A 21,731-nucleotide genomic window follows, 5' to 3' on the forward strand; every position below is an offset into this window, starting at 1 on the left:
TTCTTGCTATTCCATCTTATCCTTAACACTATGTCCTCATCTTAGCAGTCTTACTATAATTGAAAAAAAAAAGATAACTTATATCCAACTTGTGGACTACTTGTATTTCATTTTAAATTCTGGGTATTTTATAAATATAGATAAGGATGAGTTCTTAACACATTCTGAAATCTACCCAGCACAAGTCACTGTTACCTTGATATTATATTGCTATAAGGGAACTCAGTATCCTTGAAGAAATCACAAGAATCTTTCTTCCTTTTGTTATAGGGCACCCCAGTGTGAACTGGGCCACCTGTCTGTGGGGCCTCACCCGCGCGTTTACTGCAGGCACACACAAAAGAGTCAATAACGGGTTTATTTACAAAAGGGGAAAAGAAAAGGAAACAACTGGAATATCTTACCAGCTGGGCTGATGTGGAGCTCTGGTAACAAACTAACTGAAAACCCCGACTCATACAGTCAGGAGAGCATTTCCCGAGCAAGAGAGTGAGACATGCAGTGGCGCCCTATTTATCCCCCATTGTCCCAGAATGCCTGCTTAGCTCTGCCCCTGGGTCTTCACAGTGCTCTCGCTGGTACTGCTGGGAGTTGTAGTTTTTAATCACTGGAGTAAGGGGTAGAGTACAGAAAGCCGGAGTAGGGGGTGGAGTCCACAAGACTGCAGAGTTCCTTTAGGACATCTTTCCCCTTAACACTTTGATAATGGTTTATCTTCTGCTTACTTGGCTTTGCTACCCCTGAAATAACCTTCATTTGCCCTGCCCTCTGTCTCTATGCTATGAGTACTTAGTTGCAGTAGAGCATGCTGAAGAGAATGAAGAGATATTTTTCATATTTTGACTCAGTTCTAGGTCAACTTCCACAGATTTCCTCATTGTAGAGAAACACTGACTCTATTACTTCCTATGTAACACCGTTAAACTTCCTCCTTGCCATGTTTCATGCCCAGAGTCTCATTGGATATGTTGTACAAGGTTTGAGTTTGGTGGGGTACATACTAATTAAGTTTAACCCCAACGGGCTAAGCTAAATTGGAGCATTTAATGCTGCAGTTTGCTTAACTTCCAACTCAAGAGCTGTAACTTAATCAATTGTAATTTATTTAGTGAGTTATAATTTCGCTAGTAAATTAAAACTATTTTCCTGTATTCTCCCTTTGGTAAAGAGACAAGATAGGGTGGTAGTGGGAGTTGGAGGGGAATAGAATTAGACTGCTGGACAAAGGAAAGCTCCACATCTGGGGGGCAGAGTACTTTATGCAGACAAAAGAGCAGGACAATGAAAAATATTCAACTAAAGCAGTGAAGTGAAACTGGTATAAAACCATTTAAAAATGTTACATAAAACAATAATTTCAAAATAAAACTAAATCAGATCCTGACATTTTTACATTGTAAGGGTTTGTGATATGACTTCATGAATTGAAACTATTTTCTCCAAGATTTTAAAAAATATATCAGTTTTTATAAAGTACTATTTCTATCTTCTAATTTAGGGAGATAGATTTTTGTGTATAGAAAATAAAATCATCTGTGGCCTCATTGATTTTTAAAGATTTTTTTCTTTTGCCTTTGTGTGTGTGTGTGTGTGAGAAAATAGGATCAGCTCTATGATATTTGATTGGGGTTCTCCCCATTTACAAAACATTATTTTATTCATTTTATTTATTTTTACATCATTCTTCATTTTGTGCATTTTTTTTTTCATCTCAATTGTAATCCCCATGGGCTTCCCACCACTAATTCACTCATGTGCAATCACCATAGTCCATTGCATTCTTCCCACACAGTTTTGATCCAATTCCTCTTTCCACTCAAAAACATGTCTCTGGTTTAAAGTTGTTTGTTATTTTTGTTTTTACTTGATTACATTTGCTTTTCTCTTTTTCTCCTCCCCCGCCCCATGTTCCTTAAATGCTCGTGCTATGAGTGAAACCACCTGGTATTTTTCTTTTTCTTTCTGGCTTATTTCACTGAGCATGATCCCATCCAGCTGCATCCATGTTGCTGCAAAAGGCATGAGTTTATCTTTTGTGATTGCTAAGTAATATCCCATTGTGTATATGTACTACATTTTCTTAATCCAGTCATCTCCATTTGGGCATTTTGGAATATTTTGGGTATTTGGGCACTTGGGAAGATTCCACTTCTTCCCTACTGTAAATAGTGCAGCAAAAAACTTGGGGTGCAGGTGTCCTTTTGAATCAATGTTTTTGTGTCCTTTGGGTAGACACCTAGGAGTGGGATTGCTGGGTTATATGGAAGCTCTATTCTTAGCAGCTTGAGAAACTTCCAAACAGTTTTCCATAGTGGTGTAGCAGTTTGCATTCCCACTAGCGTTGTAGAAGAGTTCCCTTTTCTCCACTTCCTCGCCAACATTTGTTGTTGCTAGTTGTTTGAATATGTACCATTTTCATTGGTGTGAGATGGTATCTCATTGTAGTTTTAATTTGCATTTCTCTTATTACCAATGATGTTGAACATTTTTTCATATGCCCATTGGCCGTCTGCATTTTCTCTTTGCAGAAGTGTCTTTTTAGCTCTTCTGTCCATTTTTTATGGAGTTTTTCACTTTATTTTTGTTGAGTTTATTCAGCTCTTTGTGTATCTTTGTGATCAGGCCTTTGTCGTTAGTATTGTGTGCAAATATTTTCTCCCAATCAGTGGGGTGTTTCTTTGTTTTGTGAAGTGGCTCTTTTGCTAAATTCAAAGAGTTGGTGATTACTCAGACATGAATCTTACCCCCACAGAACTTATGGTGTAGTTGTTTGGAGGGAAGTAAAAGCTAAATACAGACTGAGTGGCAGGGGAGTTCAGAGAGAAGTCACTTAGAATCTGGATAATCAGGGAAAGCTGTCTAGAGAAGCTTCCATTTGACCTAAGATAATGAGCCAAATTTGTATCTACAGAGGACAACAGGAAAGGGACTACAAGCAGAAGGAATAGTACAAGCAAAGACATAGAGATAGGAAATATTTATATAAAACTTGAGAATAACAGAGACAGATTAGAAAGAAGTAAGTGGGCCCTTGTACTATACCTGGAAGATATGTATATTGCATAGGCATTAATAGTGGTTTAAGAAATGTATGACACTGACATAAGAAGAGAAAATAGAGCAAATTAACAAATAAGCAAACAAATCAATCCACCCCCAAAGTATTTCCACACACACACACGACATATACATATGGAAAATTGGTATGTAATTGAGGTTAGTGCATTTCAGAAGAGAAAAGACTGTTTAATCAGTGGAGCTGGTGAAATTATTCAGATGTAGAAGAAGGTACAATTAAGTTCCTATCACATACAGCTCACAAAAATCAAATCCAGATGATTTAAAGATGTAAATCCATAGATCTGTTGCATTTTCTGTCTACATTTCTCTGTTTGAAATAACTTGTTTTAAAATAAAAATTTATTAACAAGAAAATATCTATGTTTATCCCTTTATTCCTGCTAAAATAACTAGTATATATACAAAGAAATGTTTGCAGTTTAGAACATTTAAAACTAAGAAGTTTTAAAAAATTGTAGTTCAAATTACATAGTTGAGCTGGATGGGAAGTACAGGTAAAGCTTTAAAAACTGAATGAAGTTCAACACGGTTCACTGGCAAAACCTAATACTGACATTTGCCATATATTTTCCATAGAATGCCTAACATAGTATTAAACAGTAATACATTCTTATTAATTGCTAGTTTATTATAGTTTTAATAGAAAATGTCAAATGAAAGATTTCTCTATGGAAGGTATAATTTCAGCTATGAGTTCAACCCTTGAATCAATTATCAACTGCTCATTTTTTTTCCATCCAAATAAGCAATTTCTTTTCTTTTCTTTTCTTTTTTTGTAATCCCCGTGGGTTTCCCATCACCAAATCACCCATGTGCCATCACCATAGTCCAGTGCATTTCCATCTCCCACTGTTTTTGATCCCACTCCACTCTACCCCTATAAAATGTCTCTGGTATATAGTTGTTCGTTACTATTATTATTTTCTCTCCTGGTCCTTTATAGTCCTGCTAATAGTGAAACCATCCAGTATTTTTCCTTTTCTTTCTGGCTTATTTCACTAAGCATGATCTTTTCCAGTTCCATCCATGTTGCTGCAAAAGGCATGTGTTTATTTATTTATTTATTTACTGGGGTGCTATCATCTGCTCATTTTAACCCCACCTCCTTTAAATGATAAAATAACATTTGTCTGTTAAAATGTATGTGTATGTGTGTAAGTTAATTTATTGAAGCTATTATAAGGATCACTATTTGACTTCAGGTGGTATCAGTTTAAGTTTCAGTTTGCAAAAAATAGTATTCTGATTAAGTAGAATCAAGTTTTACTGGAAAGATTTAGGGTGGCTCAAAGAATTTTCAAGGAAAATATGATATGATATGATATGATATGATATAATATAATATAATAATATGATTTGGAGAATATAAATTGAACCTGAACCATGTGTTTACTTGATCAGAAATCTATGATGGGTTCCAGTGTGTTGAACCATGGTTGTGGGACTGTGACCATCAAACCATTGTCTTCTATTGCCCACACATACTCCCCATCACTGGATTCTCACTTCTGTGGCAGGCATTGGAAGACTTACATCATTGATCTATTGCATCACTGCATCTTATCCTTATCATTAAAAATTCTGGGAATAATGTTTGGGTGGACTAAAGTCATCTCTTCAAAGAGCAGAGCAGATATTAATGACCACTGTCCCCTCCTCTTGTCCTGCAGTGGGAGTTGGAGATGATTTCTATGTATCTTGGAATTCTCCCCTAATATAGAGTGCTTAGATTCTGGGCAGACAAATGACAAGCATCAACTGCATAAGGAGGAGGAAGAGGAGATGGGTGATCAGAAGCAAGAGGTAGAGGAGGAAGAGGGGAAATTAAAGATAAACTCAAATGCAAAATGACAGTTTCAAGCCATAGTATATATTTAGCATGTTTGTAGAGCCATTGGAAATGTCAGTGAAAAAGATCAGAAATGAACTTTTTGATCTTGCTAAGTTTGCTTTGCCCCACCTGGGAAGCAGCAATTTTGATATAATAGTCCTGTAGAGTCCACATTACTTACACTGCTATAAAGCAGAACCTGGATGAAGTATTTTAACTTGGGACATTATGAAGTCATCAAAAATATAATTTGAAGATAAGTTGATAAGTTTAACTGGCACATGTTAAGACAATTCTCAATATTAATTTTTTAAAATAGAGTAATAACACTGCTATCATTTATAGTCTTGCTATTCCAGATAAGCTCAAGAATAAGAAGTCAAGAGGAACTAAAATAGAATGAGTTTTAGCAATAGATATAATCTTCTGGTCTTCCTTTATTCTCCTATTTTATCTTTAAGGTGATTCTTCAAAGATGGGGCTCAGTCATAAACAAATTATTTTTTATTTTGGTTAATTATTTGCATATGTTGCATAACTTTTCCCAGTGCTTATTTCTGATAAAGGTGTTTGCCTGATAAGTTGTATAAAAGTAATTGCTTTCTGTGTCTAAGGAAAATATAACTGTGACATACAATAATTATAGATCTGTCTTTATTGTTCTTCAAAATTAACATATTTATTAAAGGATTCACACACACACACACACACACACACACACAAACACTCTGATCCTGGCCATTGAAGAAGAAAGATCAGCAGCTGTCCACCAAAAAGAAACACGAGGCTTTGCAGAGGCTAGGCCTGACACATCTGCCATACCTGCCTCCAGCCTGCCTCTGGCATGACCTAAAAGGGGCAGCTGTAGGCCCCGGACTCCAAAGAGCTGTTTGCTGTTGGTGTGAGCCAACTACTCACAGAGACAAAGAGCTGTTAGCGCGTGTCTCTGACACCACCTCCTGCCGACTGGAGGTGATGGGCATACTGGTCAGCACTGTTGACAGTGACTGGCACTCTAAGTCCAAGTCACCTCTGAGAGATACTGGACATACAGACTACCTACTGGGGCTGCTGCCTCCATGGCTGCCTTGTCCAGTGTCAGGTGCTATCCATCCCGCCCTCCAGATTGCTGCTGAGGCTGCACAGATGTCCTCCCAGCACCCCACCTGTGGGTACCTCTAACTGTAAGAGCTGGATTCTGGCCTGCTGCAGGCTGGTGTACCATAGCTCCAGGCCTGTTGACATGTTGGCATCATCTTGGAAGACAGTCTTTTGTTTAGGGCTTCTGAACACTGTGGACACTATCTGGGAGCAGCAATGAGGATGTAGATAAAATTCCAAATCCTAAACCAAAGATCTGAAAAGAGGACCCACTCTTCCCCTCTAAACTGTACTAGTGCCTTATTTTTTAATAAAGCAAGTGCTAAAAAATATTCTGCAAAAAAAAGATATATATATATTCCCATGCCCAAGTTAATTGGCATGTTATTTTAGACTCTAACCTGCGTCATTCCACTCTCATAAATATTTTCGGCATCTCTATTGTGACACTCCCATAATTAATGATTTCCTTTTTGTTGATTTGGCATGGGGCTTCTCTTTAGCCTGACATTTAGTTTCCTCATTATTCCTTAGTTTTATTTACTTCTCTAAGTATTCTCCATTAAGTGTATTTTCAACATGCAGTCATTCATTAGACAAGGCCACTGGGATGGCGGAAAATATAATGGATTAGTCGTCTTGAGTAAGGGAAAATAATGAACATTTTACAGGAAAGAAAACAGAACACACAAGAAAAGACTCCAGATATTTGAGTGACTAAGAGGAGAGACGTCTAATGTGTGGGGAAAACTCTGGTGATAACATTTCCTTAGTGGCTAACATATGAGAGAATAGAAAGTGACTACAGTGGCTACAGATTTGATTAAGATTTTTTTAAAAAAGATTTATTTATTTATGCATATAAGAACTGGGGTAGAGGCCAGAGGTGCAGGGGGGTGAGAGGATTCATCAGAGACAGAGTGGGGAGCAGACAGGCAGATCAACTGAAATACACTGCTGAGGGGAGCAGTGGGAGGGACAGGAGAGATCTGCCGTGCCATGTGGGTCACCTCCCTGGCAGGGAATTGAACTCATGGACAGTGTCTGCATATTGCTTCACAGTGTTATGCTTTAACCTGTTGTGCCACCAGGAATGGCCCTGGTTTGATTAAGATTTTATATCCCAAAGATTTTTAGAAAATGCCATTGTTATTATGAAAAATTAAAACAAATACAAAATTAGAGAGAATAATGTAATGCAATCCCAAGTACCCATTGTTACTGGACAAGAAGGAGAATCCAGGGGCTGGTCAGTTCAATTCCAACAACACAAGTGGATTTACTGGAAACTAACTAGTCCACCACTCCCCCTGCTGAAATTGGGGAAGAAGAGGCAAGAGCAGGAAGTTAGTTAGCATTTACTGACCAACAAAAAAGGAAGAAAGAGCTCCAAGGAGTCCTCCCTGGGCAGGAGAAATTCCAGAGGTGCTAATGCTAGGAGTCTTATATATTGAAAGGTTTTAGGACTGGGGCTTGAGAACAAAGGAATTCAATTTTATTGGACGAGAAATCAAGGAGAGTGGGCTTGGCTAAAGTCCATGTATTGTGACTAGCTGTGGCACACACCAGTTACAGCATGTTGGTCGTGTGGGGTTTCTAACTGTCTCTAAGGTGAATATCTCATCCAGACTGTGTGCCTGCAACTCCAGTCTGAATTGTCTGGTCTCATGCTCCATGGTTCCTTCTCCCACAGCAGCCAATTTTGTAAAGTGTAGAAAGATAGCTCAGGAATGCCTGACTTGGGGAAATTTAGTAATAAAAGCAGTGGGCCAAGAAAATTGATGGTAGCAGGTATCAGGACCTGGGGTTATCAGGTTTTTTAATCTCTTGTTTATCAGCCCATAGGAATAGCAAAAACTTGTCCTTAAGTCCTCTCCTGTCCTTGTCCAAGGATCCTTCCTGTTTCACCCATGATTTATCTTTAATGGTTACTACTCCCAAGGGATCTCAATTTTTCTATTAAATAGAGCTTCCCTATAGTTTTAGGCTGCATGAAGAGATGTCTCCCTCAAACAAACTATCAGTTTCCAACCTAGTTGTTTCTCTTTACAGTCCCCCCAGCAGTAGATAAAAGCACAAGTTGTATTATATTCTCATCAGGACTTGGTATTGTCGGTCTTTTTAATTTTAATCATTCTGGTGAGTGTGCAGATATCACATTGTAATTTTTATTCACATATCTCTGATGATGAATAGGGTTGAGACCTTCCATATTCTTTTTTTATAAAGTGTCTTTTTAAATCTCTTACCCATTTTTCTATTAATTTGTATGTCTTTTTTAATCAAGTAAGAGGACTTATACAGTCTTGATACATGTGAGTTGTCAATTATGTATGGCAAATATTTTCCATTGAGTTGCTAAATGGTATGTAGCTTAATGTTACTCTTAACAGTATTCTTTGTTGAACAGAAATGTTTTGTATTTGTTTTTTAGTATCAGGTACTTTTTATATGATATTTAATAATCTTTTGTTTAATTCAAAATAATCGCCTTGTTTCCTCTAGAAACTTTACTCTTTTCCACTTCATATTTACATGTACAATTCACCTGGAGTTGATTTTTTTGTGTACATTATTCAGGCTCACTTTTTTAAAATAAGGTTATACAATTAATTCAGCAACATTTTGTTAATGCCTACCTTTTTCCCACTGTACTACTGTAAGATTTTTGTCACTATTCAGGGCTAAATATGTACAAATCTGTTTCTGAATTCCCTTTTTCAGTTTCATTAGTATGTTTATGTGTGACTATATCTGCCTCTATTGCTTTAAAATATGCCCTAATAGGCCCTCCCTGGTGGCGCAGTGGGTTAAAGCATAGCACTGAGAAGCTAAAGCCACTTCCACATGAGTTCGATTTCCGCCTGCCCCGGAGGTGACCACATGGTGTGGCAGACCTCTCCTGACCCGCCCGCTGCTCCCCTCAGCAGTGAACTTCATTGATCTGCCTATTCTGCTCCCCACTCTGTCTCTGGTGAAGCCTCTCGCGGCCCCTGAGCTTCTGGCCTGTACCCCAGTTCTGCATGCACAAATAAATAAATCTTAAAAAAATAAAATATGCCCTAATAGGAGTAGACCCCCCTCCTCCAGCTTGGCTGTTTTTTGAGACTGACTCTGTCTTGCTCACCCTGCATTTTATATTAATTTCCAGCGGTCAATGTTATTAAGCTATTATTTGTATTGAGGTGTAATTGGCATGTAACTCTATATTAGTTTCATGGTTTAGAATATGTATATGTCAAGAAATGATCTCCACTGTTAGCTTAGTTAACAGCTGTTCCCATAAATAGTTGCAAAATTTATTTTTCTTGTGATTAGGATGTTTAAGATTTTCTCCTTAAAAACTTTCAAATATTTACAAGCATTTTGGATCAGCATGTCAGCTTGTCAATTTCCATATACACACATCTGCTGAAAATTTGGTTGAGGTTTATTAAATATAAAGATCATTAAATACAAAGATAATTTGGTTGGTGATCTATTACATTCTCTATGATAATAATAAGGAGAGGGGAATCACTGGAAGGCCTAGCTAATGCAAGTTATAAAACAACATGTTTGGCTGGGTCTTCCCTGGTGGTGCAACAGGTTAGGACACTGAAGCATCATGTGAGTTTGATCCCTAGCCCCAAAGGTGACCCACATGGCACAGCAGAACTCTCCTGACTCGCCCACTGCTCCCCTCAGCAGTATATTTTGTTGATGTGCCTGTTCTGTTCCACACTCTATCTCTGGTGAATCCTCTCACACCACCCCCACCCTGAATCTCTGGCCTGTACCCCAGTTCTGTATGCATAAGGAAATAAGTCTTTTAAAAAAAATAACAGGTTTGGTATTTTAAACCTGTTATTTCAAAATTAATGAAGAGTCATTGCAGAAGATGTTAATATTCATGGGAGATTCTTATCAGGCCTCACAAAGGTTGGTTCTGGGAAAACCCAGTTCTGTTCTGCAGGTATCTCAAACTCCTAAGAGAGCATATGTACAGACATCTCTTATTAAGTCAGAGCTACAGCTGCATTTTCTTCTTTTATTATTGTCTAAAATGATAGAGAAGTGACCTCTAGAGCTTATTAAGTCCCTCTCAAAGTATATGCTTTCTTTTTCAGATCCTCAAATTCAGTGTTCCTGAACTAAGTGGTGCTAATAAGCCACAGTCAGTTTAATTGTCTCTGACTCTATGTGACAGGGATACCACCTCAAAGCCCAGCTGTGTAGGCAGACAGGGACCTCTCCAAGGGGCTGTGAGGACCTATTACCTAGATGGTATCTCAGCTTGTTAGCAAACAGGAAGGCCCACATCACCTAGTCACTGTTTTTATTCATAACTCATGTGTACTGAAGTTGTTCTAACACATGGCACATCCAGGAGAACTAGGAGCAAAGCCCTCCCTTTATAATAGATATGTAATGTGAGTGCATCTATTACATATATAAGTGTATAGATATAATATAAATTGCTAATAGTGAATTATATACCATCTGTATCATCAGAAAAAATACGCCTTTTGTATCCATGAGATGTTGGCTGTGATTCAGTGTTACCTATATGCAGATTTATAAATGCTACTCTCATGCCATATGGTTTTTCTGAAAGAAAAATGGCTTTATCTGTTATTTCCTAACCTGAAGTCTGCCTCAAAGCAGAACAGAAAGTGTACCTATGAGCCTCTGTTGAAACCTGCATTTATATTTGCAAAGTTAAGAGAAGTGCCTAATATTTTGTCAAAACCTCTCATTCACACACTCAGTCCATTTGAAGGTCTTGAACACAGAATATGCCATGGAAACTCAAGGAGGTTTCCAGGAATTTCATGAATCTGCATATTGGGCACAATTTCTTCTGAGATCAAGTCTATGAAAAGGTGGTTGGATTTGGTACTGAATCCATGTCTCCTTCATTGACTTATTCTATGACTTTTTCATTTAAGCTAAGTTATCCTTTGGGGTTCTTGTGTCTTTTCCTGTCCAAAAATCTGTTTGTGCAATTTCCAATCTTTATAGAAATTTGAACAAAGTTCAAAGAAGAGAGCTGGGGATTCTTTTTCTTTGTTCTCCTCAAAAAAACTTTATTGATTTTGCATAATAGAACTGCTGTATACATTTTCATAGGTTCTAAAACCTAGGAAACAGCCTTTTCTAACAAACTTTTACTCTAAGGGTCTTGCTGCCTACATTAGAAAAAAATTATCTGGAATCTTCTCTGGACTTAAAAAAAATAATAATACTCCCCTCTAGGGACTCTGCAATATTTAAAGCATTTGGCAAAGTACCTTATTCTTATACAGCATTCAAAAACTGGTAGTTATTATTATGCTGTGGTTATTTTGGGGGGGTCAAGTATTTTTTTCATCTTGGACATGTTACAGGATATAACAAAAATTTTTTAAAAATGGGAGAAGTAATTGTCAGTCTGCATTTAAGCAAATAGTGTTGCTTTTTTATTATAGATATTATTAAATGCTGGAAATGATTTCTTGCCATTCGAGAAGAAATAGCTAAGTTCAATTTGTCACAGAACACTGAATTCCCAGGGGAAAAAATACAATTTTCCTTAAATCTTTTATACCCACTTCAATCTTAGGTTAAATACTGAAATAAAAGTAGTTCTTCCCATTTCATGTTAAATTGGCAAAGAAATAACTTTTCTCAGAGCAATTGTTTTTCCTAGTCTCACTTGGTTCTGCTCTGAAGCATTAAGTTGTGCCATGATTATAATGACATGTGATATTTTTAGCATGTGTTCAATTCTAATAAAATATGTATGTGTAAGTCATATTGTAGAAAATATTTTCTTTTTTGTGATTTTATTCATTTAATAATCAATTTATTCTTATCGAGGTAACACTGCTTTACAATACTATGTGATTTAGAAGCACAAGATTACATTGATTCAGACGCTTGTCTCCACAGCACACCCACCAACCAAGGCATCAGCGGCCTTCCAGTAGATTCCATTGTGCACTGTCCGTACTTTGCTTCACTCTCCTCCTCCCTATCTTATACCTCCATTCTGTAGTCAGGTTTCTAGGGTTTGTTATTGGCTTGGCTTTGTCTAACCCTTGTTTCTCTATATTCCACATGTAAATGAGATCATCGGGTGTTTGTTTTTCTCCTTTTGATTTATTTCACTTATAATTATCCTCTAGTTTCATTTATAATTATCCTCTCTAGTTCCATCCATATTGTTACAAATGACAAATGTTCATCTTTTTATAGTTGAGTAGTATTCCACTGTATGTGTGTATGTATATATATACACACATACATATATGTATATGTGTGCTCTGTCCTTGGACTGTTAGCCTGTACCTATTATTTGGTGTTTGTAAGTAGAGCTGCAACCACATGGTAATATATATATTCCTATGAATTAGTGTTTTTGCATCATCAGGTAGATGCCTAGGAATGGAATTGCGGAATGATATGGTAAATCTATTTTTAATGTTTTGAGAAACTGCCATACTGTTTTCCATACTTGACCATTCTACATTTTCAACAGTGTAAGAGGGTTCCTTTGTCTCTAAATCCTTGCTAGTAGCACTTAATTCTTACCTTTTTGATATAGGCTAATCTCATAGGTGGTAGATTGTATTCACTGTAATTTTGATTTGTTGATGATAAGTAAAAAGAACATTTTCTCATGTACCTATTTGCTGTCTGGATGTCTTCGTTGCATAGGACATAGACAAGTGATTCTTCCCAATGCAGAAGCTAGTCACTGGCCACCAAAGTATCCTTAGTTATTGAACAGGCTATTACCTCACTGAGAAGTCATGGCCATGAGAGAATCCAGGAGCTTGGTCTAGCAAGGTAGGGACCCTTTCCTGTGAAATGGTTCCAATCTTGACTTGCTTTTTTAGTCTTTTCTAACTTTTCCAATGACTTCTATCTCTTCTCCTTGCAGAAACACAAGTTCTACATCCCCAGCTTCATTCTAGATGTGACCGCTCCCTCTAGGTGCCTATCCTTGTTGTTTCTGAAAGAAATAATTACTCTAGGGTCTTGTTCATCCACCATTTCCCCTCTGTAGAAAATTATTATCAATTAAATTACAGTAAAAAAAGAGAAAGTTAATGACTGTTGGAATGTTAGATAAAATCTTACATAAGTGTATTTTTTGTTTCTATTCTATAATGTCACACACCTCAATCCCCCATTTAAAATAATGTGTTTGATGCCATTTCCTGATGCCATCCTGATTCATGGTGATGACAGGATATAAATTGAATTTCATTTACAAGCTATCAAAAATCATACTACAGAATTAAATTTTGAATCTGCTTTTGTACTTTCAAAGTATTTTGTTTAAGAGGGACATTTACGAGATTGTTTGAAAGAGAATTCAAATAAGGCAAGGATGTGATAAGAATAAATTGGTAGACTATCTAGGTCCCTCTGAAATGGCTTAATTTTCGTGTTTTGTTCTTGATATGGGAGTTCTACAAGCCCTGAAGTCTGACACAAATAGTGTCTGAGAATAAATCTATCCAGTGGAACAGCCCAAACATTTAAGATACCAATGTCTAAAAACCAGAGAGTTAGCATATTTATTTACAATGAAACTATAACTAATTGGAAGTATGGAACAGTCCATATAGTTTTCAAAATGATACTCAGAAACTATTGAGTTTGTATTGATTTAATTTTTTTATTCATGTTATTGTACTACCTTTTGTCTTTGTCTCTAGGTAAAATGTGAGAACAAAAATATGATACAAAGGAAATCTTAACTTTCATTTGCAGTCATCTCTGAATATTTCCAGTGATTGGCTAGGTGGACACTTTATAAATGAGAACATTTTCATCTATCGTAGGTGGTCTACTTTAAATATAGAAAGGAAAGCCTTTGAGTGGGGTGGAATGGGGAGATGATGAACATCTAGTAGACTCCCTCCTTTTTTCTGTGGGGAAATTTACTTATATAGCACTTAATATTGTATAGTCAATTAAGTAGTCAATGAAGATTTGCTACAAATTACTTATGTTTTAAGTTCAGAACAAGGTAAGACACGTTTTCCTTCAGTAGTTCTAGTTTTGATCTGTTCAGATTTGGGTGTCTTTCCTTCCCTAACCTCCCTTATTCTCAGCTTTGGTAACTAATGCTTCATTACCAAAACTGAGCCATAAAATCAGATCTCTGATCATTTTAGGTGATATGTTATTACCCTTAAAATAGATATTAAGATATTGTGTTAGTAGAATTGCAAGCATTAAGGAGTTAAGAAATATGAATACGGTATAAATTTCTAGACCCCTGACATTCATTCCATGCAGCATTTCTACAATGTAATATAGAATTTCTTTCTACAGTGATTATACCCTGCCTAGATTCTTCCTGTTCTCTATGGGAAGTAAGGCTGAGGGTAAGGGAGATCAATTTGGTCAGCACTGACTTTGCTTGTGTGTTCCTGAATGCTATGAGTCACTTTTCTATCCATGAGGCCACATTGAACACATGACCTATCCTATAGCCATTCCTTTTTTTTTCTTTTTTTTTTTTTAATGGTTGTTTTCAGGAAATTTTTAACTTAAAAAATAATATAATAGTTTATGTTTACATCATTTTGTGCCTTTTCCCATCTCATTTGTAATCCCCACGGGCTTCCCATCACCAAATCACCTGTGTACCTTCACCATAGTCCAGTGTATTTCCCTCTTCCCCACCGTTTTTGATCCCATTCTCCACTCCACCCCTATAAAATGTCTCTGGTGTATAGTTGTTCATTATTATTACTATTTTCTCCCTGGTCCTTTATACTCTTGTTATATGACTTTTTTCAAGGTGAGACCATAGTAACTCCATGAAACCAGAAAACTCACACATATCTTTCTTCCATTTCCTTACTTCATGCATCTAACCCAAAATTTCAATTTAAGAAGTGGTAAAAACTCCCACTTAGGACTTAACTCTAACTTGTTAACTTTGATATCTGACTTCCAGAGAGAGATACATCTAAATATTGGTTATTTATGTAGCCATTAATAGAATTGTACTTTACTCACTTATGACTATTGTCCGTCTTAATTGGCTGAGTAGGAATAGAAAAATCCTAGATCTGTATTTGTGAAAATATGTATTATCCTGTTGGCTCAGTCATAATATTATGAGTCTCTTGGAGATCGTTTTTCAACTTCAAAGTATCTTTATGATGAGGTATTCTTTGCTCAAGAAAAAAAACCTCTTTCCTCTTAAAACAAAACTGGTTTGGGGCCTTCCCTGGTGGTACAGCGGGTTAAAGCACAGCAGTGAGAAGCTAAAGACATTTCAGTATGAGTTCAATCCCCGACCCTGAGGTGACCCACATGTCACGGCAGACTTTTCCTGACCCGTCTGCTCCCCTCAGCAGTGTACTTCGTCGATCTGCCTGTTCTGCTCCCCACTCTGTCTCAGGCGAATCCTCTCACTGCCCCTGTACCTCTGGCCTGTAACCCAGTTCTGCATGCATGAATAAATAAATCTTAAAAAAAAAAAGGTTTGAAGGAGAAATTAGAAATCTGGGCAGCAGTTTTCTATGCTGCTTACCAAAATGGTAACCTTATCAATAGAATATGAGAGTCATGAATGGTGGAAAAATCCAGGCTTATCATTATTTAATATCAATTTACCATCTGTTCAGGACTGAATACTCCATCTGGTGTCTGAGGCCAACACATTTTCAAGATGCCTCTGTTCAGCATAATTATTAAAGTTTGTACCTGATTTTAAAATATAGGTAAGATGACAAACACATATATATTTGCTTTATTACAACTGAAAAGTGGTAACTTTCACTTTTCTGACACCTCCTATCTATTAACATGAAATAGTTAGCTGGGCTGAAGCTCTACTAAAGAATGACAACTGTTGGGGAAATTTAACAGTTGTGATGGTGAGATGGTGAGTACAGCTATTGGTTATGGCTACCACAGGTATAAAGAGTAAACTCAGAGCACTCCAGTCTCTCATGAGAACCAGAAAGTCCTAATAGTGTAAAATGATTAAGTTTTTGCGATCACCTGTGCTGGCTCATTAAGCATGTTGCAGGTGCTGTATTAGTGATGAAGTCTGGCGCACTAAAAGGTGGACACTTCTGGTTGTCAGTAAAGGGGCCCTCCCTGGTGGCGCAGAGGGCTAAAGCACAGCACTAAGAGGCTAAGGCCGCATGAGTTCAGCATGAGTTTGATCCCCACCCCCAGGTAACCCACATGACGCCGCAGACCTCTCTGACCCGCCCGCTGCTCCCCTCAGCAGTGTCCGTCGTTGTCCATCTGCCTGTTCTGCTCCCACTCTGTCTCTGATGGATCCTCTCAGCACCCCTGCACATCTTGCCTGTACCCTAGTTCTGTATACATACATAAATAAATCTTAAAAAAAAATGTCAGTAAAGCTTGAGTCTATTCAAAATAAAACTTAATATTGGCTTCAAATATGCAGCCAGGTGGTTGCTTGATGTAGAGTGAACATAGCATTGGACTTGAGTCCATTGATCTGGGGGTGAGTCTTGACTAGGCACTTCACTACTTGTCTGATTTTAGCAAGTCACTGAAGCTCACCAATTTATCATCTCATTTTTTTCAACAGTTGTCACAGGAATCCTGATAAAGCTTCTTGTAAATTATAAGTCAAAATAGTAGAATTGTTTCTTGTTATTTTAGAATGAGTCAAGATATAAATGGGTGTTAATCAATCAATAAAATTAAATTTACTAAAGAAACAAAATGTTTTTTATCCAAAGAAAAAATAAAGATTAAATTTCAATCAGACAATTTATACTCAAGCTGACTCATAAAACTAAAATATCTTCGTGGGGGAAAATGTCAAAACCATTTTTCTATAAATCCTCAAATTGAACACTTTTAATGCAAATTTTTCCTAATTAACTTCACTTTTGTGAAAGTACTAGACTAATACAGTATGAATTCAATTCAATAAATATTAAACAAATACATATTATGCACAAAGCTTAGCCATAGAAAAATGCAGGGCTGATAATCATCTAGTATATATTGACACAGATATTTCACTTGGCTATAGTTGGCACTCAATTTTTTTTTTGGTTGATATTTTCTCATACCAATTGTAAAAAATTTTGAAAATCAGCTCTGGATACAAGTATGAATAAAACATAATTTCTTTTAGTTAGCTTTATGACTAAAGTGACAAAATGCATTTGACCAACTAAATTTGCATTTCATCATGGATCCTATAGCCCTTGATGCAATTTTTTTTAGTGACTTTTTTATTTTCTTGATTATTGATAGTGACTTCGTTTGATTTGCTGATTGTTAATAATGTTGATATCTCTGACTAAACGTCAAATATATACTAGGTGATATACTGAAGTCATTCTATTGCCTTATAGGCAGATGCATTTCTTAACAAGACTAGGAAGTGGTCAAAGAGTTGACTGCAGATATGTCTGACCACAAATCTGGACCTTTTTAGCATTCTCTATTGACTGATAAGCATGACTAGTAGGATATCTTTCCTATCATTGCCCATCTCTCCTTGAGCAATATTTTGCTTTTCTCTAGTACTTCCGTCCTTCACCTATCAGATTATATTGTAAATAGAAAGACCACATTCACACTGTGAAAAGAAAATTTTCTCTCTCTTCATAACGATGAAGATAAATGACATTTATCCTGTGATGAGACAGGAACATCTCTGTAATCAGAGCGGAGCGTGCAGTGAACTGCTTCCATCATTCTTTATCACACAATCTTTTGTCGTAGAATGCACAGAATTATGGGGGTTCTGGGATAGGAAGGCCTCCCATGAATACCTATAAATCAAGGCTCTAAGAGTTGTCCAAACAAAAATAGATGCAATAAATGATGATTCCTGGAAGAAGAGTGTGGGGAGAGGAGGCACTTGTCATTGATGGTGCTCTTACTATACGTGGACTCTGGATAGGGGAGTTTCATCCATTGTTTCAGGTAACTAGGGGACTTAACTTCGTTTCTCATCCTCCTTATACACAATCTTGTGAATGATTCCATGACAACTAACCCTGTGCTAACCTGTACTAACCTTTATGGGTTCTGTTTTATTCTTATTTTCTTTCTCTTCTTCTCCAGTGCTTGCAGGATTGTGCTTGAAAGATCATATTGACAGATTGCTTCCAGGAGATATTTTTAGTGCCATGGATAAGAAAATCTCTAGCAAAGGTCAGATCTTTCTCTGTTTTAATTAAATTGCAGTAGGAAGGAGATTATATCATAAAAGTGGCCAGTCAGCTGTGTTGCAATATACACAAAGCCATCACAAGTCTCCCTCGTTACCATGTGTGCGTAAGCGTGACGTGGAACACCAGGGTCAGGTTTTAATTTAAAATGAGGCTTGATAATTACTTAGAGTTTTTTCAAAATTGTAGTCAAGGGATATTTAATAAGGTTTTGCAGGTTCACAGTGAGTGTGATTATTATTTTTTATTGCTACAATATTTTATTACTTTCCCTTCAGACATGAGTAGGCGTTTTTAAGCCAATAGGATCTTATCATTAGTTATTTGATACCACAAACTTTAAAAAATACCCTTCCACGCCTCCAGAAGATATAAATCTCCTTTGAAAGTTTTTGCAAGTATTTTTCCACTTATTTACCTTTCTGTGTATTCTCCAGATGAGAAAACTGTTCTAGTCCCTTTTGAAAACAAACATCTTATCCAATTTCCTTATAAGAAAAGATGCTTTGTTCCAAAGGGAGAGAGAATGTTAAAGACTGTTCCTGTAATATTGCTGCTCTGAAAATGAATATAAACATTCTCACTTATGATACATCTGTTTCTTATTTGATGCCAAGGAAGCAATAAGCCAGCTCTGTAGATGATTCAGCTCAACGTGTCTTTTAGGCTAAGTGAGTGGGCAATAAAGAATTTTGAATTGGCTTTCCTGGATTACAAATTAGATATAAGCATATTTATTTAAAATGCTAGAAAATATTCTCAAAACTGCTTTCAAGTGAAGTAATATAAAGCTCTTATAGCTATTAGAATTACCTGTCATTTTGTTTGTTTGGTTTTTGCAGTTTCACTGTAAGTTTGATTTATTGAAAAAAGAGAGAAGCAGTTGCATAGAATGTAGCAAATGGAAATTGGATATCAAGACTATGGTACAGCAAAATAGTGCCAGCTAGTGACTCTTAGCGGTGATTTCTTGGTAAAGAGTTTCCTTTTGGCTAGAGGTTCTTTTTAAATAAAATATATAGAGGAGGAATGCAATGCATGATGTGATGTGAAGAGAAGGGGTGCGGGGGAGAGAGTGAGATAGTGTTAAAATATAAATGTACTTGCCTTTTTCTGCTTATAAAAATGATAGTGACTCCAGCATGCCTTCACCGCTTCTTTCCTAGACACTCCCTTTTCTGGTTGAGAGCTCGTCCTCCACATGCCAATTTAGCTGTAGGCCTCCCTTTTGAAAAGACAGTGAAAGGCTTCCATTAGTTCCAATGAATTCAGCTTCAGTGACCATCTTTTCCTTTGGGTGACTATCTGTGGTCTGAAACCTGACCCCCATTGAACTGTGGCCTAATTCTTTCTTCCCTTTCATGGTCAACTTTCTAGAGCTATTTTCATGTGTTTGTTCACTGCTCTGATTTGCTTTTTCTCTAAGTTGGCCTGGGCCTAATCCATTTCATTTAACTGCTTTCAAAGACCACTGATTACTTCTCTGTGAAACTTGACAGTGTACCACTCTGTTCTTTCCAAAATATCCTCTTCTTCTGGAGACTGTGTCATCACAATAGGTGGCTTTCTTCCTGTTCTTTAACTCCTTCTTGTTCCTGTTTGCAGCTCTTTCTTGCATGTAGTTGTTGCAGAGTTCACCCCTAGGTTATCTTCTCACTTTTTCTGTATAACTTACACCATCTCAATATTTTCAATTCCTATAAATGTCAATGATTTTCATATCCTTATCTCCAATACTGCTTATTTGCTGGAGTACCAGAAACATTGATACAAAGCATACCTACTTAAATATATTGCAGGTACTAAAATGTCTATTTATCTAGAAAAAGATTCAGCTTTTCTCTCCAGTGTCACTCACTCCAAACAGATTCTTCCTATTTCCCTTACCTAACAGAATTCAAAATAGTCAACTAGGATTCAACCTGAACTACTTTAATATTTTTTCAATGTTCTATTCTTTTCATATTTTCAGGTCACCAACTTTCTCTGCCTGTACTTCTCCATGAATTTCCTAATTGTTCCTTAATTTCCTGCAACTCACACTGCACTCTGCAATCAGTTAATTTTCGTTCCTGCAAATCTAATCATGCCATTTTGCTCATTTAAAATCATTAATGGGGCCTCCCTGGTGGCCTAGGGTTTAAGCTTCAGTACTATCACCGGTATAGCCTGACTATGACAGGAGCTGCATATTTCAATAAATCTACTTGTTCTGCTCTCCACTCTGTCGCTAGTGAATCCTTTCATCCCCTGTATCTCTGGCCTACAACCCAGTTCTGCCAAGCAAAAATAAATAAATATTTAAAAATAAATGCATAAATAAAATCATTAATGTAGTTCTAAAACTTTCAACATAAAATGCAAACTCTAACATAACTTGTTGTTGCTAACTTGTTCTGGTTGCTTTTTTTTTTTTAATATTTATTTGTGCATACAGAATTGGGGTACAGGCCAGAGGCTCAGGGGTGATGAGAGGCTTCACCAGGGACAGAGTGGGGAGCCGAACAGGCAGATCGACGAAGTACACTGCTGAGGGGAGCAGCAAGCGGGTCAGGAGAGGTCTGCCACGCCATGTGGTCACCTCCGGGGCAGGCGGGAACAGAACTCATGTGGAAGCGGCTTTAGATTCTCAATGCTGTGCTTTAACCCGCTGCGCCACCAGGGAGGGCCTGTTCTGGTTGCTTTTTAATTTTGCATCCTCTTCTGTTGAAATTTCCAACACCCACCCAGCCAACCGCTCTCCACAGTTCTCCGACAGAACTGTGTTTTCCCTCACCCTAAAGGAACCACACATGCTCCCTGGAGTGTGTTTGCCCCCCACCCCCACCCCCTTTGCCTGGTAAGATGCTGTTGCTGCTTTCTTTGCTTGTAAAGCTGCTATCTTCCTGTAGGCCTCCCTGTATTTTACCTCTTATAATTTATTGTCATTTTCTTCCCCTTCCATTGAGTGTAAGGGTGACTGACAAATGACAGCTATTCATTAAATCTGTCTTCAAGGATGTAAACAAAATTCAAAGGCTAACTTCACAGCAACCTTCTCCCAAAATATCCTTACTGTGCACAATTTTGCTTTCAAGAAGCTCTTTTGAACTAATGTTGCTGATTGTCTGGTAATTAAATTAAATAGACAGTCAAATCCAGATTCAGTCACCAGTGATACGTGCTCTTCTGTCAACATTTACCTCAGAGCTTTCTAGCCTGTACAGAGATGAGAGCTCCAGATCACCTGATGAAGAGACTACAATAGGCAGGTGTCAACATGTGGTCTACTGAGAGCAGTGCCCCCCTGCATCTCCAAGACCTGGCTCAGGTCTCATCCTTGCTGGTGTGGATCCTCCCCAGGACTCACTTCCTGCTTTGATTTCTACTGCCCTATTCTCTGTCACATCCAAACAGCACCTTACTTTACACCTCTCTTCCTTTAATTTTTTAAAAGATTTATTTATGCATGCAAGAACTGGGAAATAGGCCAGAGGTGAGGAGAGAAGACAGAGTGGGGAACAGAACAGGCAGCTTTTTATCTATTTGTTTATATTTTCATCCTTGTT

The sequence above is a fragment of the Condylura cristata genome, unplaced genomic scaffold, assembly GCF_000260355.1.
Source record: "Condylura cristata isolate star-nosed mole 26May11 unplaced genomic scaffold, ConCri1.0 scaffold00007, whole genome shotgun sequence".
Classification (NCBI taxonomy): domain Eukaryota; kingdom Metazoa; phylum Chordata; class Mammalia; order Eulipotyphla; family Talpidae; genus Condylura; species Condylura cristata.